General features: G+C 52.9%; 1 protein-coding gene and 1 non-coding gene across 3 annotated transcripts in view; both read left to right on the forward strand.

Annotated features, from left to right (window-relative positions):
* Window positions 1-22,234, forward strand: part of CTIF (cap binding complex dependent translation initiation factor) — a 329,462-nt gene that overhangs the window by 243,258 nt on the left and 63,970 nt on the right. The window lies entirely within an intron of this gene.
* TRNAS-GGA (transfer RNA serine (anticodon GGA)) lies at window positions 5,177-5,248 on the forward strand. The gene has a single exon. It is a non-coding gene; the product is annotated as a tRNA-Ser (tRNA).

Raw genomic sequence — 22,234 nt, forward strand, 5'->3', positions numbered from 1 at the left:
GTCCCTCCCCTCTGTCCCCGCCGCCCAGACCCGGTCCCATCCCACCCTTTCTGGCTGGCACAGCTCTCACATCCTCGGGCCAGACAGCCAATGTTTGTAAGGCCCCCCAGCCCTGCCCTCGAGGAGCTTCTGGCTTTGCAAGCCCCTATTCTTGTTTTCAGGTTCCCAAATGACCCCGAAGTCCTCGCTTGCAGCAATTTTGTTCAGTGGACTCTCTGTTTTTCCCCCTCCTGTCTGCTCTACCCTCCCAGCGCCTCCTGGCTCTGGCCCCAGCGCCAGCCCCTGTCTGTCCCTGCAAACACAAGTCAGCTGTGTGTGCAGACAAAAGCCGTGCGTCGCAGCGGGGGCCGGGCCCGCAGAAGGGACATTTCCAGGGAACTCTGGGGGCGGCGGCTGGGAGGGCAGAGGCGACTGTCTGATAGCAGGGACTCGGCGTCACCGTCTAGGGGACTTGGCTGGGCCCCAGGGGCCCGCGGCTGTGGGTGGTAACTGGGAGAGGCGGCCAGGCTGGAAGAAATCTGCTGTGTGAGAAGTGTAGGAAATGGGCTGGAGGGGACAGATAACAGCCCGTTCTCTGTGTGTCTGTGTGCGTCTGCGTCTGCCAGCCAGGGTGGCTGGAGCCAGGCGGTCTGAGGCCGTATCTAGTGAGATTTTTGTCCTGGGTTGTGAAAGTGACCTATGGAGCCAGCAGCAGGGTTCAGGGCCTGGGAGACAAGACATGTGGCCCTGCCCTCCCCTCCCCCTTGTCCTGTGTTCCTGTCGATGTCCCTCTGTCCCCTCTTGCCAAAGAGTGCGGGAGGGGGCGCAGCATGAGGGAACATTCTCGCACTGTGAACGGTTTAAGGCCTGGGTTTCTGTCTTGATTATATCAGTACTTTGACATATGAACTTGGGTACCTCCCCTCATATTTCTAGCTCTCGGTCTTATTGGCTGTAAAATGGGGATTATTTTTATATCTGCCCTGCACGTTGCTCCGGGTGGTCGGAAAGCTCTTATGAAATAAGGACGTGAAGACAGTTTGTAAACCGTAAAGGGGTCAGACTGGTTTTTGAATGCTGGAGCTGCTGAGCAAAGGCTGGGCTGGAGAAAACTGGTGGGGAGAGGCAGAGGGGAGGGCCCTTGGCGGTCCATGGCCCCCTGCCAAGGGTGGGCCCTGCGGGAACGGGCCCCAGGGCGGGCAGGGAGGCGGCAGAGGCTCTCGGCAAATGCTGGTGCCAGTCACAGGTTTGCCAAGATGGAAGGTGGTCTGGGTTGGGCACCCACTTCTCCCAGGAGAAAGCAGGGCTGTGTGAAGCCCTCACCCCATCAGGGGCACAGGGCGTTCACCTAGCCCGGAGGATAAAGTCCAACAGGTCGTAGAGGGGCGAGGGGGAGCTTTGCATGTCTTTCCTAACATATGCTGACCCCGCAGAAGCCGGGTCACTGTGTCCCCTCACCCCCTCCCCATCCTGACCTGGAGTTCAGCCGTCCCTGGTGTGGAAAGTACGAGAAGGAGCTGGCAGGGAGGGCCGACAGCACTACTAGGCTGAGAGAAGCTGAGCTATTTAAAGCGTGCAGCGAGCACCCGGGGGGCGTGAGTGCCACCCACCCCCACAGCCCTCTCGGCATTCAGCTCTCCCCTTCCTTGGCTGGATACCAAGCCCACGGGGCACCCAGAGGCTGCAGGTCAGATGCCAGGGGCTCCGGGGCTGGCAGGGGAGGCTGGCTCCCCCTCACTCCAGGGCTTGGGTTCTCTCTTGGGGCCTCCTGGCTGAGTTGGCGGGGCCACACAGACTTCTTGGCTCCCTGTGCCTTATAAACGGGGCTGGGGACGCGTGGGGAGCTTAGAGGAGGAATGCCCGGCGCCTGGGGCCCAGGGCAGCTGCTGCCTGCCTGCCCGCACCCCCGCCCCTGCCAGCCATTGGCCACCCCGCTACCTGATTTGGGGAACCAGAGCCAGCTAGGGCAGCGTTGGAAAGTGGGGAACTTTGCTGAGTGCATCCTGCCCCACGGCTCGGGCCCACCTTCCCAGCGCACCCCACGTTACAAAGGGTCTTCTGCTTTCTGCCTGGTTGACCTTCTCCTATCCTGTGTCCTCACCCCTTAGTGACTGATGCACTCGCGGCCCTGGCTCTCCTTTCCTGGGTCTGAAAGGCAGCTCAGCGCCTCGGCCCGGAACAGGGACTGGCAGGGGGCCCTAGACACAAGGACCACGCAGGCCCCTGCATGCGCACCAGCCGGGAGAGCCTTCGTTGAGGGGTTCCCCGGTGCCGAGCCTCAAACCGAAGCTGGTCTACACTGCAAGCCACACCAGCACGCTTTATGTAGGATATGATTTGAGCGGTTGCCAGCTGCCCTGTCCGGAAAGGACTGGCCACTATTCTCAGACTCCATCCTTCCTACTATCTTGGCATTGAATTGTCCTTTCTTTCATGAAATGATGGATGAAAACTTTTTTAGAAAACATCCGTAGCAAAATAAAATGTTGGCCACCCTCAGATTTCACGGGTCCAAGAAATCCGGGAGCCCAGGCTCAGAGCCCTGGTTGGTATCCAGGACAGCACAGTTCATATCAGGTACCCGGCGGTCCCGGGCCTGGGGAGCCCAGGCCTGCAGGCCCGCTGGGGGCAGGGGGTGGGGGGAGAAATTGATGAGTGAAGGGGGTACAGTATGGGGAGCAAGGCTGGCACTCCCGAACCTGGGAGTCTCAGCCCGACACTAACTTGGAGCTTCACAGCTGGGGTGTCCAGCCCAGCCCAGCCCTCCCACTCTGTTCTCTTGGCAAGAGACGCATCCTTCCATTCAATGGGGATTCAGTGTGCCAGCTGCCTTGCCCGTCAGGGGCTTCGTCCAGGTGAGCATGGCACGTTGACCCCTGCCCTCTTGAACTCTGACCTCAGTCACCAGGTCAGCACACACTCAAGCTGCCTGATCCCCTCTGGCTCCCATGCGTCACTCTCTTCCCCCACCTGTCTCGAGGGCCTTCTGTGCGTCTTAACGTCACTGCGTGTGTGGACTGATCTGTGACGTTTTCCACATGGAGAGTCATTCGTGTGTTAGCTGAGCACCTGCTGCGTGCCAGCAGTGTGCTAGCGGGAAAACCAAAGAGACCCTCTGCCGCCACTGGGTTCCTTACAATCCAACATGCACCCTTACAATCCAATGGGCCGTGCACGCAGATAAACCAGGAACTGCCAACCACAGTCCTGAGTGCTGTCCCAGAGGCCGGTGCTGGCCAGCCGAACAGCTGGAGAAGGAAGCACTCACATGGCGGATACTGGAGACTGGTACTCAGGGGAAGGGATGCCCAGTGGCTGGCTGGGGGCTTCCAGATGAAGTGTGTGTGTAAGTCACTCGGTTGTGTCCTACTCTTTGTGACCCATGGACTGGATAGCCTGCCAGGCTCCTCTGTCCATGGGATTCTCCAGGCAAGAACACTGGAGTGGGTGGCCATTTCCTACTCCAGGGGATCTTCCCGATCCAGGGATCCAACTTGAGTCTCTTGTGTCTCCTGCATTGGCAGGCAGCTTCTTTACCACTAACACCACCTAGGAATCCCAATGGCTGCTTTAAGTAACTGCAAAATTAGGAAAAGTTATCTGCAAAAAGCTGACTTGGGGTGCCCTTTCATGAAGCACCCTAAGGTGGTCTTGATGTGTCCTGAGGCCCCTCTGCTGCTGCCTTTACTCCCAAGAAGGCTCCTGGGACCTCCAGGCTGGGGGAGAATTTCCCCCTATGCACACATCCATCACCTGCAGAAACCCACCCCCCTGCATATAGTTCTCCTTCTGAAGTAGACAAGGAGCCTGGCCCAATCGTCAGGCCGCTGGGGAGAGTGAAAGGCTTTCAAAAGCCGGGATCCCCAGAGACCAAACCCAGTAAAGGGGCAGTGAGGGGACTGGGAGGATACTGAAGAGACTGCCTGGGACTCAGAACCAGGCTGTGGTTCATTGGCTTTGCCGTGGAAGAGCTATGACCTCGGTGTCAGCAACAGCAACAGCTGCCCTTGACTGAGTTTGCACACAGTACTTTGGCTGCACCCAGGAACTCTGGATATGCCGGGACCCAGGCTATACCCCAGACCAATTGAATCACCATCTCTGGGGCATGGGGCCTGGGGCTTGGGCACCAGCCTTGTTCAGATTTTCCCAGATGAGTCCACCATACAGTCAAAGTTGGGAACCGCTAACTTTAAATCTTCACAACCTAAAAGTTGAGAGTTATGTTTTATTTGTTGGGAAGTTTTAGGACTTAGCCCAGGAGACAATATCTCAAGTAATCCTGAGAGGACTGCTCTGAGGAGGTGAGGAGAGGAGCCAGGATATATACAAGTTTTGCAACAGAAGTTCAGGTAGTCGCAACATCCAAAGTTTACTGTTAATTAAAGAAAACCAGATAACCCAAGTTAAAGAATTTAATGTTTTTCTGTGTATGAGAAGATGTATGAGTCTGGACTCACTGAAATCATTCCTGTGATATGCACCTTGGCTATCTGGGGGCAGTATCTGGTTTTCACATCCTGAGTTCCTTGGGGCTCACCATAGGGAGTGGCTGCAGTCTGATAACTACTAGAAGGAAGGTATTCTCCTTTCTGAATTCCCTTCGGGCTCACTGGCTCACATTGGAAGGCTGCAATCACTGTTGATTATGACATCCTTGTTTACTGATATGGCAGGAAATGCTCAATTTCGCAGAACCAAAGCCCCAGGTATTGCACTTAGGAGTTATAGGTTAAGAGTGTCCTCAAAACAACTCTGCCAGGTTTTATGAATGAAGAAGCTGAGGCTCAGAGAGTTTGGAGAGCTTATTCACCATCTTTGAGGCTCTCTCTCAAAGATGCCTGTTACTCTTCCTCCACTGCAAGACTGGATATATCTGCACAGACATCATGCAGCATGAGGGAGGGACAGGGAGCGAAGGAGGGGGTCAAGTGAGCAGGTTTTTGTAGCCTGGAGAGAAGAGGAGTTTCTGGTGTTCGGGAGGGGGCTGCAAGCCTAAGGTCTCTACAGCTCCCCTCACAGGGCAGAATTGACCCCCAGCCCTGGGGACTGGAGGGCCATCTGGCTCTGCTTGAACCTAAGCATCAGTGAGCAGATATCTATAGGGGGCCCCAGGCAGAGCAGTGAGCATCGTAAGAGCATAGCTGGACTCAGGAGCTCCACTCCTGCCTCAGTTTAAACCCCATCTCCAGCGCTCACCCTGGTGGCTCAGAGGTTAAAGTGTCTGCCTGGAATGCAGGAGACCCAGGTTCGATCCCTGGGTTGGGAAGATCCCCTGGAGAAGGAAATGGCAACCCACTCCTGTACTCTTGCCTGGAGAATCCCATGGAGAGAGGAGCCTGGTAGGCTACAGTTCATGGGGTGGCAAAGAGTCGGACACGACTGAGCGACTTCACTTTCCTTTCACTTTCCAGCGCTCACAGGGCAGGTGACTTCATCCAGGGGACCTGATCGTTCTGTCTTTGTTTCCTCATCTGCATAATGGGGACACTGGTAGAGTTATTACGAGAATGAATTGAGACACTGCATGTAAGGATTTTAAAGCGATGCCTGGCAGGCACATAGTAAACACTCAACAAATCCCAGATGCCCTAAGGATTACTGCTGTCATTATGCAGTTTTCCAGTGCCGAGCAGAAACTAGAGAGAGACGTGGGCCAGCCTTGGTGTTTCTCCTTTGACCTTACCTACTGTTAGCTAGAAGATCAGAACCCGGGGCAGAGAGTCAAGACTGGAACTCTTAAAGGGAGAGGAAGGGTCCAGCCCCACTCTCTTCCCTCCTCAGCCTCTTCCCAGCCCAGCCCAAGGGGCCTTCTTCCCCTGTCCACCCCATAATCATTGCCACTTCCACCCCGCAACCATTGACTCTAGAGAAGCCTGCTTGGGGGCAGGGGCTGGACTAGATGACCTAGTGTCCCTTTTCTCGCTGCACTGCAGTCAATCTCCTTTCTCTCACCCTGTCACTCAGTCTGCGTCCTGCTGGGGACCATAGCCCATCCATCATGCTGGTTCAGCCAGCAGCCTGGGAAGGGCCCTGGGGATGGGATATTGTTTGGGGGCCTCCAGACCATGGAGGCAGAGGAGGGGCTGGGGTCAGGAGAACAGCAGAGCCCTTCACTGACTCTTTGGGAGCAGCTGTGAGGGACGCCAGCAGGACACAGATGCCTGAGACCACCCTGGTCCTTACTGTTTGTGAGGGGTGGGCGGAGGAGGGGACCCTGCCGGCATGGACTGTGGCCACATTGGTTCACATCTTAAGTGTTGGAAGGAAGGGAGGAGGGAAGGGGCCCCTGTCACTCAGAAAAGTAAAACTGTGAGGTTTTTCCGAAGTAATTACCTATCTCCCGGGTAGTTTTCTACTCAGGGCTATGCAACCTCATCCCAGCCCTTAGCTGCCTCCACTCTTGGGGCCTTAAACATAGCTGCCCCCAAACCAGGTGTGGTAACATGGGCCCATGATAGGAGGAGTTCTCTCCCTCCTGGGAAGGAAGAAGGGGCAGGGTGTTACGTGTGCGTGTGTGCATGCACGTGCGTGTGTCTGTGTTCACACATGTGCATGTATTCATCCTTGTGTGTGTGTCTTTGCTGCCACGTTGCGCATTCCGTCTCCCAGGCAGCATCTGTCTGGCTGCACACTGTCTGGCTGTCTGCTTTTCTTCCAAAGGACAGTTTGCAGTTTAGATGAAGGACTCCTGCTATAAATGATATTTCCTCTGTCCCCACCCCGACTCCCTCCATTGTTTCCCACTCCCCACACACTTTCCTGTGCCTTGGAGGGCATTGGCAAAGCAGAAAGTCTAGGGGAGCTGAGGGCTGGGAGGCCTGTCATGCATATGAATATCTGTCTTGATCACCTCTCCTGAAGGGGAGGATCTCTGTAGGAGGTGAGGGTGCAGACAGACACTTTTGCCCAAGTCATGCTGCTCCGGGAAAGCAGCTCTTGATCTTGAGCTGGGAGCTCCCCCTTTGCAAAATCTTCAAGTGATAACTCCCACAAGGGACGTTTGGATGGCTGACTTTCTGACCCTTACTCAGGAGAAACCTGAGTTTTTAATTTTTGTCTCTGCCCAGGTGTGAGGTCAGAAAGGTTTGGGATCTGCCCAGGGCACCCTGGCATTGGGGACAGAGCCTCACTCTGGGGACCTCATATATAAAGCATATTTCTGTGCCCTGAGGAGGGACAGATAGCAAAGCTTCAGCCAGGACTCAGGATGCTGAGTACTAGGTCCTGCTGTGCCCCCATTCTCTTAAGAGGACTCTGAGTGAGCTTCCCCCTCTCCCTGGCCTCAGTGTCCTTGCCTGTGAATCAGTGTCAGTGCCAGTGGTGAGTCCTGAAACCCTGTGTCTCCCATTTTCTCAGCCTCTCAGGACCACGCCTGGAGCTCTTTCCCCTGCCTACCTGTACACCTGCCCTTTGGTGGCTGCATTCCCAGGAAAGATTCATGGAGCTGGAGGAGGTCAGGGAAGCCGCAGGAATAGCCAGAAAGTACAATGGTAACCTTTGTAAATAAGATTCCTGAGTCTGGGAGGGGCAGAGATGTGACTGCAATAGGGAGAGAATACAACTCGCATCACCATCACCATAAATCCTAGAAAAGTGAGAGGCTGCAGTCACCCTCGGACAGGTCACTTTTTGGAAAGTTAAAAGGAAGCACTTCTGTTGCACAGAATGGGGGGTGAAACCATCATTTCCTAGGAGGTACAGGTCCAAAGTAGACACAGATGATAAATACAGGTGTGATGACTTTGGGATAGGCCGTGAAGGAGCCTAGATAGTGGTGCCAAAAAAGCCCCTTGCCCACCCTCTTACAGTAGGGCCCTCGGCCTGGGAGACCCTGGGCAGACTGAGGAGGACGTGGGCTGTGCTGAGCATGATAGAGAATGGATGTGTGATTCCTGGGGTGAGTGATGGGGTGTTTCTGGGCTGCATACCCTCATCCTCCTGTCACTGAGTCCAAGCTCGGTCTGCTCGCTGCACGACAGGCCAGTTAACTGCGAGAAATGAGGTACTGAGGCAAGCAGTATGACTTTATTTGAAAAGCTGGCTGATGGAGAAGATGGCAGACTAATGTCACAAAATAACCCTCATGCTGGGGTCTGGATGTCATGCTTTCTTGTAGAATGGAGATGGGGAGGAAGTGAGGAAGTTAAAAACCCTTATCTTGCAAATATCTCCTGGAATGCCAGTCTCAGGGAGGGGATGTGTTGATTTCTTCACGCAGAGGGGCAGGGTTCCATGAGGCAGGTGGTTAGGGAGGAGATGTGTTCATCTCTTCAAGCAGATGTATGATTATAATAACAAAAGTGATGAAAATCAAAGGTTAAAGTAAAAGAAAAACAAAACAGATCCTTCACAGAGTCAGAATTGGTTCTTCCCTGCTACCCTCACTTCCTCAGCAGAGGAACCTTCCTTCTGTTACTTCTGCACCCTTCTGCTTAGCAGGGAGTGCTGAACCAGTAGAGAAGCCCCAGCCCCAGATCATTTTATTTGGATTTGGGGATATATTCACCGGTTTTTATTTTCCTGTAATGTGGTAGGTGATAGTGTGGAGTAGGGAGTCCAGTGGGCCTAGTTTCAAATCCCAACTCAGTCCTTTACTGGTTGTGTGATGTTGGATGAGTTTCTGAATTTTTTTAAGCCTTGATTTCCTTGCTAGTAAAGTGGGGATGATAATAATACTCCATAGGACCGCTGGGGAGATTAAATGAGGCAGTATCTGTAAAGGTCTGGCCCTCAGTATCTGCTGACAGCAATGGCAAGGAGTCATCTGGACTTTGCTTGGGGTAATGCCAAGAACTCAGCCTCTGTTCACTGGTGCCAAATGGAGTCTCAGAGACTATAAAGTTTGGGGTAAAAGTTGAAAACAATAGTTTTATTGCTTTGCAGGCAAAAGGGGGGACACAGCAGGCTTGTACCCTCAAAAAATGTATGTCCCAAGCTTGGGGGGAGGGGGGATTTGGCGAGGAATTTTATAGCAGTGCTTGAAGAGCAGGGTTGCTGATAAGGATCAGGGTGTACAGGGCCTGCATTCTTCTAATCTGGATTCGGGTGGTCTCCAGATAAGCTTCTCTGGTTCTCAGGGTTACCAAACTGTGACCTCTCTGAAATGAAGGACACTTTATCAAGTGTATTTTTTCTTCCATTTGTTGGGAGTTTTAGTTCTGCAGAAGAGCGCAATGATATTGCTCTGTGTATCCCTCGAGGCGGAACCAGGACTCTGCCTGAAGGCTGCACTACTGTTTCTTGACTGCTCCTCTGTTGTCTTTGCATCCCCTCCCTTCCCTGATTAGCAACTGTTTGAACTTGCCCTTTGCAACTCAGGGAAGGTCATGGAGGCTGAAGCCTGTTTCTGACAATGGGAGACACAGAAAGGCTTCCATGCGCAGAAGTCCCATGGGATCCTGCTTCGTTTCAGGAGTAATAATAAAATGAATCTGTGTTTCCATCAGTTTATCTCGTGTGCACTGATACCATGGGTCTAACGCCGTGTGAAGCACTGCACAGATACAATCAAGTATAAATCAGGGACATACCATATTCATGGATTAGAAGACTCAATATTGTTAAAATATCAGTTCTTCCCAAACTGATCTATAAATTCAACACAGTCCCAATCAAAAATCCCAGCAGACTTTCTAGTAGAAACTGACTCACTGATTCTAAAATGTATCTGGAATCACGAAGATCCTGAAATATCCAAAAAAGTCTTGAAAAGGACGAACAACATTGCGGGCATAAATCAAGGATTGAATTTTGCCGTCAAGAAGCTTAAAGCTCTGTTGGGAAGAGTAGACATTATCGTGAGAGGCCTACTAGACTGCAGGGCAGTGTTTGAGTGTAGACTCTAGAGCCTGACCCCTGGGCTTCCAGTGTCAGCTTTGCCTCTACAAGCTCATGAACTGGGCAGGATGCTTTTAGTTTCCCTGTGGCCTTGGTTTCTCTTCTGTTAAATGTGGATAATTACAGTTCTGCTGCCATGGGGCTGTTGTAGTTTAAATGCAGTCTCTTGATTAAGTACATTCTACCAGCAGAACACGAAGATCAGTCTTGTTGTTTGGGCTCAGAGTTAGAACTCTTATGTTCTAACTAAAGTTAGAAGTCTCAAGTTATGACCAACCTAGACAGCTTATTAAAAGGCAAAGATATTACTTTGCCGTCAAAGGTCCGTCTGGTCAAAGCTGTGGTTTTTCCAGTGGTCATGTATGGATGTGAGAGTTGGACTATAAAGAAAGCTGACAGCCAGAGAATTGATGGTTTTGAACTGTGGTGTTGGAGAAGACTCTTGAGAGTCCCTTGGACTGCGAGGAGATCCAACCAGTCTACCCTAAAGGAAATCAGTCCTGAATATTCACTGGAAGGACTGATGCTGAAGCTGAAACTCCAATACTTTGGCCACCTGATATGGAGAACTGACTCATTTGAAAATACCCTGATGCTGGAAAAGATTGAAGGCAGGAAGAAAAGGGGACTACAGAGGATGAGACGGTTGGATGGCATCACTGACCCAATGGACATGAGTTTGAGTAAACTCTGGGAGTTGGTGATGGACAGGGAGGCCTGGCGTACTGCAATCCATGGGGTCACAAAGAGTCGGACACGACTGAGCTACTGAACTGAACTGAACTGAACCTGTATTTATCATCTGGTGGGGAAAATAACACACAGAGACACATGGCTGTATCTACTGAGGGCCCTGGGACTAAGACACTCAGTAGGGATTCAGAGGGTGAGAAGATCTTCAGCTGAGTTGGCCGCAGGCTATGAAATGAAGAAGCAGAACCGGGTGTAGTTTGCATCTGTGAAAGTCCTTCAGCACCCGGGGCTATCTCCTCAGCATCCAGGAGGGGACAGAAATGGAATGAGGGTGGTTCCTGCCCCAAGGGTCTCATTCGTCCTGTGGAAGAGGTGAGCCAGCTGAAGGCCTGAAGCCTGGGAGGCCAGCCCTTCTTTTTTTCTTTTTTTTTTTTTTCAAAACTCAGACTAGGGAAATAGCTTGCCCAGGGTCATTTGGCCAGAGGTTAAATATAGAGGAAGTTTCAAGCCTGCCTGGAGTGTGAACAAAGATCCCATGGCAGGGAACTTCGAAGGTGTTGTTTGTGGCCTTAGGGGAAGAGGCTGCTTCTGGAACCCTGAGTTCAAGGGTGGGTGTTGTGGGGAAGGGACGACCCACAGGCTTGAGTCACTAAGGGGCAGGCTGCCAAGTCCAACAGGACACCCCACAGAGCCCTTTGGCCCAGGCCCAGCTCAGCCACCCCTCCCCACCCCCCGGATACATGCACCCCACCAGGCTTGGAGACGTTTCCTGAAAGACTGAGAAAGCGCCAGGAGCTAGAGGGGTGGCCCCAGCCACTGGGGGCTCGGGGCCAGGTCTCGCCCAGAGGCAGACACGCAGGGGAGGACGTGACCGGCAGGCCTGCTTCTCCGAGGCCAGCGATTTCAGAGGAATGCAGCCAGCTCTGGCTCTGAAGTTCTCACTCCAGACCCCGCCCGGCGGGAGCCAAGGGCGCCTCAGTCACCACCCTGGAAGTCAGAGAAGGCACATCACAGGCTGCCTCTGTGCGGGGGTCCACGTCCTCCCGGCAGCTCTGCGGGCTGGCCACCTCCTCGGGTCGCCAGTGTCCCTTCTCCTGCCACAGGGCCTGGGGCTTCCCCGATTTCTGTTCCCCTGTGGCCCCACACCTGTCTACCTGCACACCATCTGCCCAGGAGAGGCTTGGCTACAGAAACAGACCTGCCAAGAATGCCACATCTCGGTCTCAGGTCATGAGCAGCCCGGGGAGGGAGGGAAGCCCTGTACCAACCCTGCACCATGGCATAAGCGGAGAGAGCAGGGGACCCCAGGCTGTCTTCAGGTAGCTCTGCAGGTTTCTGCCTCACTGGCCAACCAGACTGTGAGAACCACGCTCTGGACCTCTGAGGAAGCTGAGGCCAGAGACCGGTGAGGACGTGCCCAAGGCCGTACACCCGGAGGCAAAGCCAGGTCTAGGATCTGGGTCTGAGGCCGGTGCTCTTTCAAGCTGTTTTTGTGGCTTTGTTTCATTTTCTTCTGTAGGAAGAAAGACAAATTCTAGACAGACTGGCGGGGCCAGGGTCGGGGTCACTGGAGACCCAGAGGAAAGAGGAGAGTGGCCAGGTCCCAGAGTCAGGCTGCCTCCCCACCCTAACCCTTGCCTGGGTGGAAACTGCCCCCTGCCCAGCCCCGTCCTGGCGGGGGAGGGTGTCTCCTCTCCTGCAAAGCAAACAGTGACAGCCGGGAATGTGCCTGTGGCTCACCCAGCTCACCCCGAGCACTTTAATCCCAGCATCTCCCCATCCTCCCCAAGCCTGTCACTGAATTCACTGTAGCTTTTATTGTTCTGGCTTTGTTTTCCTTGAGCTGCTCTGTCGCATCTTCCCCGGTCCAGCTGACCCTGTTTTTATTCCATCGGGTGTGCGTGCGTGCTCGCATGCACGCTCCATAGTGCGTGACTCTTTGCGACCCCGTGGACTGTAGCCCGCCAGGCTCCTCTGTCGGTGGGATTTCCCAAGCAAGAATACTGGAGCAGGTTGCCGTTGCCTCCTCCAGGGGATCTTCCCTACCCAAGGATTGGACCCTCCTCTCCTACATCTGCTGCATCGGCAGGTGGATTCTTTACCACTGTGGCACCTGGGAATCCCTTGTATTCCATAATTTTTCCAGATTTCTGGAATCCTCTCTCCTTGGAGCCTGATCTTTGCCCTCCCTGGGCATTTGGCTTTTACTGCCTGGTGTTCTTAGCCTCACTTTTTGGGTCAGCTCATGTCCCACTAACCAAAGTTTAGGCAACTTCATTTGTGAAGCATTTGATGACTATTTATTAAGAATCTACTGTGTGTCGGGCGCTGGAGCAGGCCCTGGGCTCTGGTGGGATTCAGCAATGAACAAACCGACTCAACAGCTTGCTCTCATGGAGCTTTTATTTCTAGTGAGGAGGGGGACGAAGACCATCCAGACAACAGATCAATCAGTAAGTAAATTATAAGACTGTGGAGGACAATGAAACCAGGCATGTTGGGGCAGTTTTAGATAGGATGGTTGGGAAAGGGCTCAGTGAGGTGACCTTTGGATAGACCTGAAGGAGTGACCCCTGAAGCGCCAAGGGACCATCCTTGTTGTTGTTCAGTCGTGTCTGACTCTTTGTGACTCCATGGAATGCCTCATTGCCAGGCTTCCCTGTCCTTCACCATCTCCTGGACTTTGCTCAAGTTCATGTCTGTTGAATCAGTGACGCCATCCAACCATCTCACCATCTGTCATCCCCTTCTCCCGCCCTCAGTCTTTCCCAGCATCAGGGTCTTTTCCAAAGAGTTGGCTCTTCGCATCAGGTGGCCAAACTATTGGAGCTTCAGATAGGGAACATCCTAGATGGAGGGAAACAGCAAAATGCAAAGCCCTGAGGCTGGAGTGTCAGTGGTGGAGTGTGATGGGGGCGGGAGCTGCCGGTAGAGATTGTGGGAGGACCTCAGGCAGGGGCCACGGCAGGGCCTGCCTTGTGCGGGACTTGCAGGCTGTCGTTGTTATGCCCAAGTCGCGAAATCTCCCAGTGACCACCAGAGAGCCGATATCCGGTGCAAAAGCAAGAGAGTTTTTATTACCAAACTCGAGCTGGGGCTCCCACCGTTACAGACGCAGCGGCTATAGGGAGGAGCCCCGGGTTTTGGATTACATTGCTTATATAGGGAGTGTTCATGAAAAAAAGAATTTCTAGGTAGGGGGACGTCTGATTGGTCACTTTCTTCCGAAGGGTTTTGTGTTGGTTTCTGATTGGTCCCTATTAACCTTGGTAGACCACAAGTTCCTGAATGTTAAGTCAGGAGATTCTTGTCTGGGGTCCGATTGGTTCGTGGGTGGTGGGGTGAGGTCAGGGGATTTCCAAAGGCTCTTTTCCCAGAACCTTACAAAACGGAGTTTTTCTGTTAACAAAATGGAGTAGCTTAGGTTCTTCATCGTGAGGCCATCACAACTACTCTAAGAGATGTGGGGGCCCTCAGAGGAGTTTGAGCACATAACTCAAGGTCTGGCTTACGTTTTAATGGGACCGCTCAGGCTGCCGGGTTGATGGTGGTCTGAAAGGGCGAGGTAGGTGCAGGGAGGGCAGCTTGAAGGCTGTGGGAAGAGGCTCTGTGAAGGGTGGTGGGGGTTGATTTGAGAGGTCAATGTTGTCATGGTCAACTCTTTGCAACCCCACGGCTCCTCCAGGCTCCTCTGTCCATGGAATTCTCCAGGCAAGAATACTAGAGAATACTGGATCCTTCTCCAGTGGATCTTCCCGACCCAGGGACCAAACCCATGTCTCCTGTGTCTCCTGCATTGCAGGCAGGTTCTTTACCATCTGAGCTACCAGGGAAGCCCGTAGGGAGGGCAGAGGCAGGATTAAATTCGAAAGAAGAGCTAACAGAAGTGGCTGAAGGATTTGGGTGCAAGAGAACATGTTAGCATGAAGGACAATCTAAGGTTTGGGGCTGTGGGGCCTGGACAGCTGGACGAGGGGGTGGCCACTCACTGAGATGGGAACAGTCATCTGGGAGCAGTCAGTGTGGGGGAGGTGGGGGCGGCAGGACCAAGAGCTCACTGGACACAGCGTGTTCAAAATGCATAGTAAAAATCGGTCGTGGAGAGTGGGCGCTTGGAGTCCTTGGTACCGTGATCTGGATAGAAATAAGCTTCTGAGAGCCATTCTGTGGCATTTGACCCCATGACACTGGATGAAATCTTAAGGGAATGAGGATAAATGGTTAAAAAGAGAGGAAAAAAAAGTCACTTGCTTTAGCGCAGAACCCGTGTTTTTGGTAATCCAGAGTCAAGAACGGGTGGCTGATGGCTGGTGGGCTAGCTGCCCCCGTATCGTGGCAGCCGACTGGAGGAGGCAGGCTGGGCCCCTGCACCTCTCCCCAGGGTCCTCTTCCAGGCTGGCAGGGCCCCTGGGAGGCAATTAATTATGCTTGTGAATGAGGAGTCTTCTCCCAGGGAGGAACAAGGAGGGGCAGGCTGCGGCCCCATCACCTCTAAACCTCTAGACATTTCGTGGGAAAACGATGTCATTTTAGCATTTCATGCCTTGGTGAGGCTTAAATTTCAGCTTCCGGAAAACTGACAGGGAGCCCGGGATGGGCGCCTAGGGCTATCTTTGCTCCCGGCGGCGGCTTTATATAACTCAGACCTTTCCCCGCAACCGTTTACAACTCTGGCTTCTGCGGTGGTGCCAATATGATGAAGTATTTAGCGCCCACTATATTTTGTGCTCAGTATTTCTGACAAAATGTTTCCTGCCTCCATGACGATCTCTCAGTAAACAGAATACCTTGGAGGAGGGCGGCACGCGGGGTGGCAGAGGCTCAGCGGGCCACTTATTGTATACGCCTTCCCTCCCGCTTCTCTTGTTAATCATTCACCTGGCTGAAGTCCCTCTTTCATTTGATCTAGTTTTCCCTAAAAATCACTCCTGAATACTTCGTTGAGGTCACCATGTAAATGTCCAAGTGGGAATAATGGATTAGTTTGAAAATGTCAGCCTGCCCCAATTTGATTAGATTCAAGTGCCCTTACAGCCAAGTCATTTCCCCAGGAAAAGGGGAAGGGCTTTTAGGAAGGCCCTGATTTCAGGATGGGCTGGAGCCCAGCTCGCAGGGACTGTGGGGGCTCCGCCTAGCCTTCAGATAAGAAGCCTCAGAGGGTCTCGCAGCCACCCACGCCTGCGCAGGACTGGCAGCGGGATGCCAGAAACAGAACAAAACGGAGCTGGTGGCCCCCTCCACTCCCGTTACGTTCTCTCCTGCTCCATGGAAGATTTCGCCCCCAGCACCACCGGTACCACTCCGGATCCTTCGGGTCTGCTGACTAGGGGTCCGGAGGGTGACTTGCAGCCCCCCGCAGACGTACCGCAGGGTGCCTCGGTTCCTGCTCCCCTCTCCTTCCTCACAGGGTTGCACAGACAATGCTGCTCTTATTTTTGCTGCTCCCTCCATAGATCCATTCCTCCCAGCCAGGCACAAAACTGAAGGCCAAGAGTGAGTCTGTAAATGGTCTACCGTCATGTCGGGCAAGGACTCAGCCAGCATTCCAGCACAGAATGATGGAAATACGGGGCAAACAGGAAGAGCCAGAGCTGAGGCATTAGACAATCTCCCACCCAAGAAACTCAGGCTCCCCAGAAGGCCTCCCCAAGTCGGGGGAGAAGCTGAGACCCAGAGGGGGGTAAGCTAGTAGTCCCAGATATGGGGGTTCTGGCCAAGCCAGGGGGGCTGACCTTTTCAGTAGGCAACGACTTGAGGCAGTGTGTAGAGAGAAAACTTGGAAGCGGAGGGAAGTCTGGGGACATCCTTCCCAGAATAGCTTTAAAAATAGGGCAGCTTTACAAACCACCTAGGATGATTGAAAGCAGGTGGGATTGAAGCAGATGCCCTCTGGAGATGCCTGTCAGACCCAGAGTTTGTCAGAACTCTGTAGGCTTTCCTGATTGTTCAGCAGATCTCAGAACGCAGCTTGGGATGTTCCTTCCCCCATGCCCCCTGTGTGTGCCGCGTTAGAGTCAGCATCTGCCAGAGAGCAGGCCCGCAAAGAGCTGTGGATGGAGGGATGGAAGGAGGGGGCGGGGGGAGGTGGATGGATAGAGGGATGCAAGGTTGTAGACACCGAATCCACTGGCTGGAGTTCTATGTGAAAGACCTTGGAAATCACAAGTGGTTAGTTCTGGGTTTTGTTTTTTTTTTTTTCCTTTGGCCTTGCTATGTGGCCTGCGGGATCTTAGTTCCCTGACCAGGGATCGAACCTGTGCCCCCTACAATGGCAGCATGAAGGCTTCACCCACCACTGGACCCCCAGGGGAGTCCCCACAAGTGGTTGGTTTGGCCTTCACTTCCTGTGTTGCCTTCACCTAATGGCATTTTCACGTGAGGAAGAAGCCATGTTTTGGAAGCAGGTGGCATTACTCCAGGTCAGGTATTAATATTTAGATCCTCAGCCTGAAAAGTTGCCTTACCCTTGAGGGAAGGCATGTCCATCCAGGACTGAGGTGCTAGAGGCCATCTGCTGCCCTTGGTGCCCGGGGAATCGCCATTCTCTGCCAGGGTCCCCGTGGGCTGTAGCTTCTTCCCCAACTTCATTTCTCCAAGGTTTCCAGCTCCCTTGGGTTATGATAACTTGTAGTTGGTAAGAAACGGCTGTCTCATGGGCCAGCACAGATGCGAGCCTGTGTATCGCCTGCTCATTCAGCCAGGATTGCGGTAAGGCTGCTGCTGCTGCTGCTAAGTTGCTTCAGTCGTGTCCGACTTTGTGCGACCCCATAGACGGCAGCCCACCAGGCTCCCCCGTCCCTGGGATTCTCCAGGCAAGAATACTGGAGTGGGTTGCCATTTCCTTCTCCAATGCATGAAAGTGAAAAATGAAAGTGAAGTCGCTCAGTCATGTCCGACTCTTAGCGACGTCATGGACTGCAGCCTACCAGGCTCCTCCGTCCATGGGATTTTCCAGGCAAGAGTACTGGAGTGGGTTGCCATTTGGGGTAAGGCAGTCCAGATTAAAAGAAGTCTGTAGTGAATCCTTCTTTTTAATGAAGATGCTTGTTGAGAGGGAAAAAAATCTTCTTAGTTTTTATTTAAGTTTCTTCAAACAGCTTGTAAAGAGGTGCTTGTATTCTCTGAACTTTTTCAAATACGTGGGTCAAATTTTCCCCCGGAGCTTACTCACCTGGGGGTATGACCAGATTGCCTTTCCCTGGATCCCCAGAATGGGGTTCAGCACCTGGCTAGGTACCCCTTTTTTTGTGTCACTTGCTTCATGACTTAAGTTTGTGTGTGAAAGAACTTCAGACCTTCTCTCTGTGTAAGAGTTTAACGTTCATGGAAGATGGGATTTTTTCTTCTCCCCAAAAGGAAGGAACCTTAACTGAGCATCCATGCCTTGGGAAAGCCAAGCTCCTTGTTACCCGCAGTACTAAGCCATCTTTCACGTGCGGACGGTGCTGGAAGAGCAGGCTTAGGGCAGGGGAGGGAAACACACTCTGAGGGACTAGTTTTGAAAATGGCACATATTTCCATATTTCCACACTCAGCTTTTTTTTCTTTTTTTTATAGCCTTTGGCTCAGTGAGGGTCTATGCATAGGAAAAGGGGGTGGTTAGAGCAGAAAGCAGCTTATTGTCGAGGGCCTTATTATAAGCAAGTGACCATCTGACCTTGGGGTGATGCCCTGTACACTTGGACGTGTGCACCCCACAGCCACCCCGAGACTGACTGGGCAGCAGGACCTAGAATTAGATCTTATACACCTCTCTTACACACTCACGGCTTCTGGAATATTTGTAAGCGCTCTCAAGATACCTGTGCAATGGGAATTCTGAGTTGAAGCCCCGCAGTTTCCTTAGGGCCGTCCTTCATACTGTTGAAGCCTTTTCCCTGGCAGCTGGCATCAGAGGTGCCCAGCCCAGAGTAAAAGGGGCCATATCACCACATCGCCAGCCTGCACTGATAGCCTTCCCAGGGGTCCCCAGTGTCCTTGCCGACGTCCCCCATAGACTCCAGGGCCTCCTGTGGTTAGTCACCCTGTAGCTGATTTCCCATGACGCTCCCCCTCATCTTCTAAACTATCCCTAATTTTCTTCCTTTCAGACCGCACCTGTCTTAAGTCTCGGTTTTCCCATAGAAGGACAAGTTTCTGATCAGCTGAGCTGTGCCTGGGTGGATGTTTTATACTCTGCAGTTTGACTAGGGAGTTGCTGGGGAAACAGAGCCTTATCCTAAAGGTGCGTTGTGGATAGGGCATCCTCGGGCACCATGCTGCGGGAGGGCATTCTCTAAGGCACCAGGGCCTTTGGGCTCACTCCATGGAGGCCCGTGCTTCTAGGCCTGCAGCTCTCCTCTACCCCGTGGGACAGCATTCAGGCATTTGGATCTCACAATCTCTGTGACAGGTAGTAGGGCATGTTGTGTGAACCCATTTTCCAGATGGGATTCAGCAAGGCCAGGTGACTGCCCAAGCTCACGCAGCACTCTCTGCATTCTCCTTGGAGGTTTGCCTTCTGTGGTGGGCAGAGCCAATGGCCCATGAAGGGACATCACGCCAGGCCCTCCCCATTCCTCTCATGCAGTCAGAACATCGCATGTCACCTGGGTAACACTTCCTCCGCCTGCAGCCCCACCAGAGCCGCCAGGGGCCAGCGCAGGGGGAAGGAGGTGCCAGACACGATTGGTACCTCCAGCTTCCTGCCCTTTCCTTTCTGCAGACCTGTGAGCAAGCTGGCGTTATTTTTATCTGGGGACACAGGCGTGGGAAGTATTTGTCAGTGTCATCTGGTGAACGCAGTTGAATTATCTGTTGTCCAAGGCACCCCCAAATAAGTAGTGTTAAGTGTGCTAAGCTGTTCACATTTAAAAATACAGTCCAACTGATGAAAGATAATTTGCTCATGGAGCTGACATCAGAACCCAAGCACAGAGCCGTCAGTGCCAGAACCCACGCTTTATTTTTACCCTCTTGGGGTTTTGAATCATCACAGTAAGGGCCTGTGCTATTTTTTAACCCATCATTCATATCTATAATCCACAGGAGGGGAAATGGCTACTGTCTGCAGGGGCAGGTTGTATACGTCTGTGATAGCGTCTGCTGTTAGCACGAGCGCTGTTCTGAGCGCAGTGAAGTAGCTGCTTGGCGTGCAGGTGTGCGTCCCACGCAGCCCCTCGGAGGTTTCTGATGGCAGTTGCAAGGGTGCCCCCTCAGAGGCCTTACGGTAGATGGATCCACTCACTACATTGTTGCCCAGTGTTATTCAAGGAACTCTGCATCTTGCTGGATCCTAACAAGTTGCCCCGGTGGGAGCAGGCGTGTGCAAGGGATTGCACTAGGCAGTGGTTCCCCCCGGGACTGATTTTTCCCCAGCAGACACTTGAAAATGTCAAGATATTTTTGGTATCAACAACTGCGAGTGAGGGGTTGGGGGCCGTGATGCCTCGATGGATAGAAATCTATGATACATGAGAAAGCCCCCAACCAAAAAGGATAAACCAGTCCCCAATGTCCAGAGTGCCGAGATTAGGCAAGCCTGCTAGCGCAGATGGCGCCCCCTCCACCACCCAACACGTGGCTTGACAGGAGGCACCTGGTCAGCAAGACCACAGGTGGCGAAAGTGACCAGCTGGCAGCCCTTGATCACATGAATCAATTCAGGAAGGGTCTGTTGAGCCATCTACCTTGTGCAAGGCCAGGACCAAGATGGACCGTAGGGGCTGATGGGCCTTTGGTGATCCAGCCATCCAGACCAAGCTTTCAGTCATGTGGAGCACTCTCCGCTTACTGGGTGACTTTCTGTCCACTGCCTTATTTAATCTTCACCACCATTCATGGTTTGATGGACAAGTATACCCAGCTTCATTTTGTGTATGACCAAACTGAGGCCCAGTGGGGTGAATAACTTGCTGAAAGTCACATAGCCCCCAAACGCCCAGTCTTCGGGGCTTCCCCCTAGATCCTTTCTTAGTAAGGATAACGTAACCCTTTATGATCTCAAAGCTCCCTCTTCTGTCTTGGGTCATGTTGGATCCACATAAATGAGGAATCCTTAATATGAGTGGAAACATGAATGAGGACAGGATGAGCTTCCCATCTTGGCATCTACCTTTTCCCCCAAGAGGCTTCCCTCTACAAGAGTAACCATGGGCTGGGAAGTCAGACAGGTCACACCTGCCATGGAGGTCCTTGGGCCCTGGCTGGGGAAGGCCAAGGAGACGAGGAGAAGCCCAGCACCCACCGAGTCTCTCCTGGCCAGACACTGTTCATTCTCCTTTCTCTAGCTCTGTTACCCTTTCCCACGTGGGGAATGGGAGACTGTGGAAGGTCTTGGGGCTTGCCCAGGTCCAAAGGCTGGATGGGAGTCTGATCACCCAGGCCTGTCTGGCTTTTGAGCCCATTGTGCATACTCTCAATACACCAGTGGTTTTTGAACATTTTTAGCAGCAAAGTCATTTTCTCCAAACTCGATTTCGGGCATATCCTCCACCATGTGAAACAGACGCAGCAGAGGGGGTTCTGCCTGATACTGAGGCACATGGAACCTGCCCACCCCACCGCCAGTCACCCATCCCCACAGCTGGCCCCAGGCCCCTTGGAACAACATGAGGGTCCATCTGGTCTGCGGCCTGGAGCTCGGGGCTCATTGAGAGGGACTGAGTGTTTCCTTCAGGGCCACCCTGACCCCTACAGTGCTGGGCAGAGCAGGCATCCAGATGGGTAGGACCAGAGGGAAAGGCATGTTGCAATAGTGGGGCCCACTAGGTCGGAGCATGATGTAAACAGCTCCCATCCACATCTTTGCAGAAAATGATAGGTGTGGCCATCGCTTCCACATCCATACCCCCATACCGGCTCCAGAGATGGGGCAGGAGCCGGGACTCCCATTTCCCAGTGCAAGTTTTGGCCTTCCCCGAGCCCATGGGACCTCGTGGCCTTCTCCCCCACCCCACCTGCCCCTGCACGCCCCACCCCTGGCTGTGGCTTGACGTCGTCCAGTAAACATTTGGGGATACAGCTTGATAAAAGATGTGTGCGCCCCTATTACAGCTTCCCTGAGGGATAATGCCCCATAAACACTAATGTGACTTTTGAAGTCTTCATCTGTGGCAAAGTTCAAAGTCGCCGGTGGATTTGGGCTTCGGGCTGAGTCATTCTGGAATCCCCATTATAGGCCAAATCTTTTTGTGACCATTTCAAGGGGTTTTTCTCAAATTCTATAAATAGTTTAATAACGCCTGTGTAATCATCTATTTTTATCGCTAACCTTCCAGACAGTTTCAGAAGTAATGTGGCTGCTCCATGAAAGTAGGATTTCACAAGCCTTTGGTTTCCAATTGCTTCCAGAGCATGGCCTGTGGGCCTGGAACCGAACAGTGGGATCCCGGACTGCATTTCTGCCTGGAGGAGGTGGCCTGACCCACCCTGGGAGAATCTGGTCCAGGCAGAAAGTCTGGGAGCAGACTCCAGGAATCTCCAGAAACCTGGCTAAGCTGGGCTCTGACCTCAGCTCCCACCTTCCTCCCATAGGAAACCCCAGACAAGACACTTGTCCTCTGTGTGCCCTGTTTCTCAAACTGCAGACGGTGGCATTGCCCCTTTTGTATTTATGGGGATCTTGGCTCTTCCCCCGGGGTTTTCACATCCGTCTCATCACCCCAGCACCCCACTGACCCAAGCAGTTCAAATAGTTTCTTTCCATTTTACAGCTGTGGACCCCGAGGCAGATTTTTCACAG

This window comes from Budorcas taxicolor, chromosome 22 (genome assembly GCF_023091745.1).
Source record: "Budorcas taxicolor isolate Tak-1 chromosome 22, Takin1.1, whole genome shotgun sequence".
Lineage (NCBI taxonomy): Eukaryota > Metazoa > Chordata > Mammalia > Artiodactyla > Bovidae > Budorcas > Budorcas taxicolor.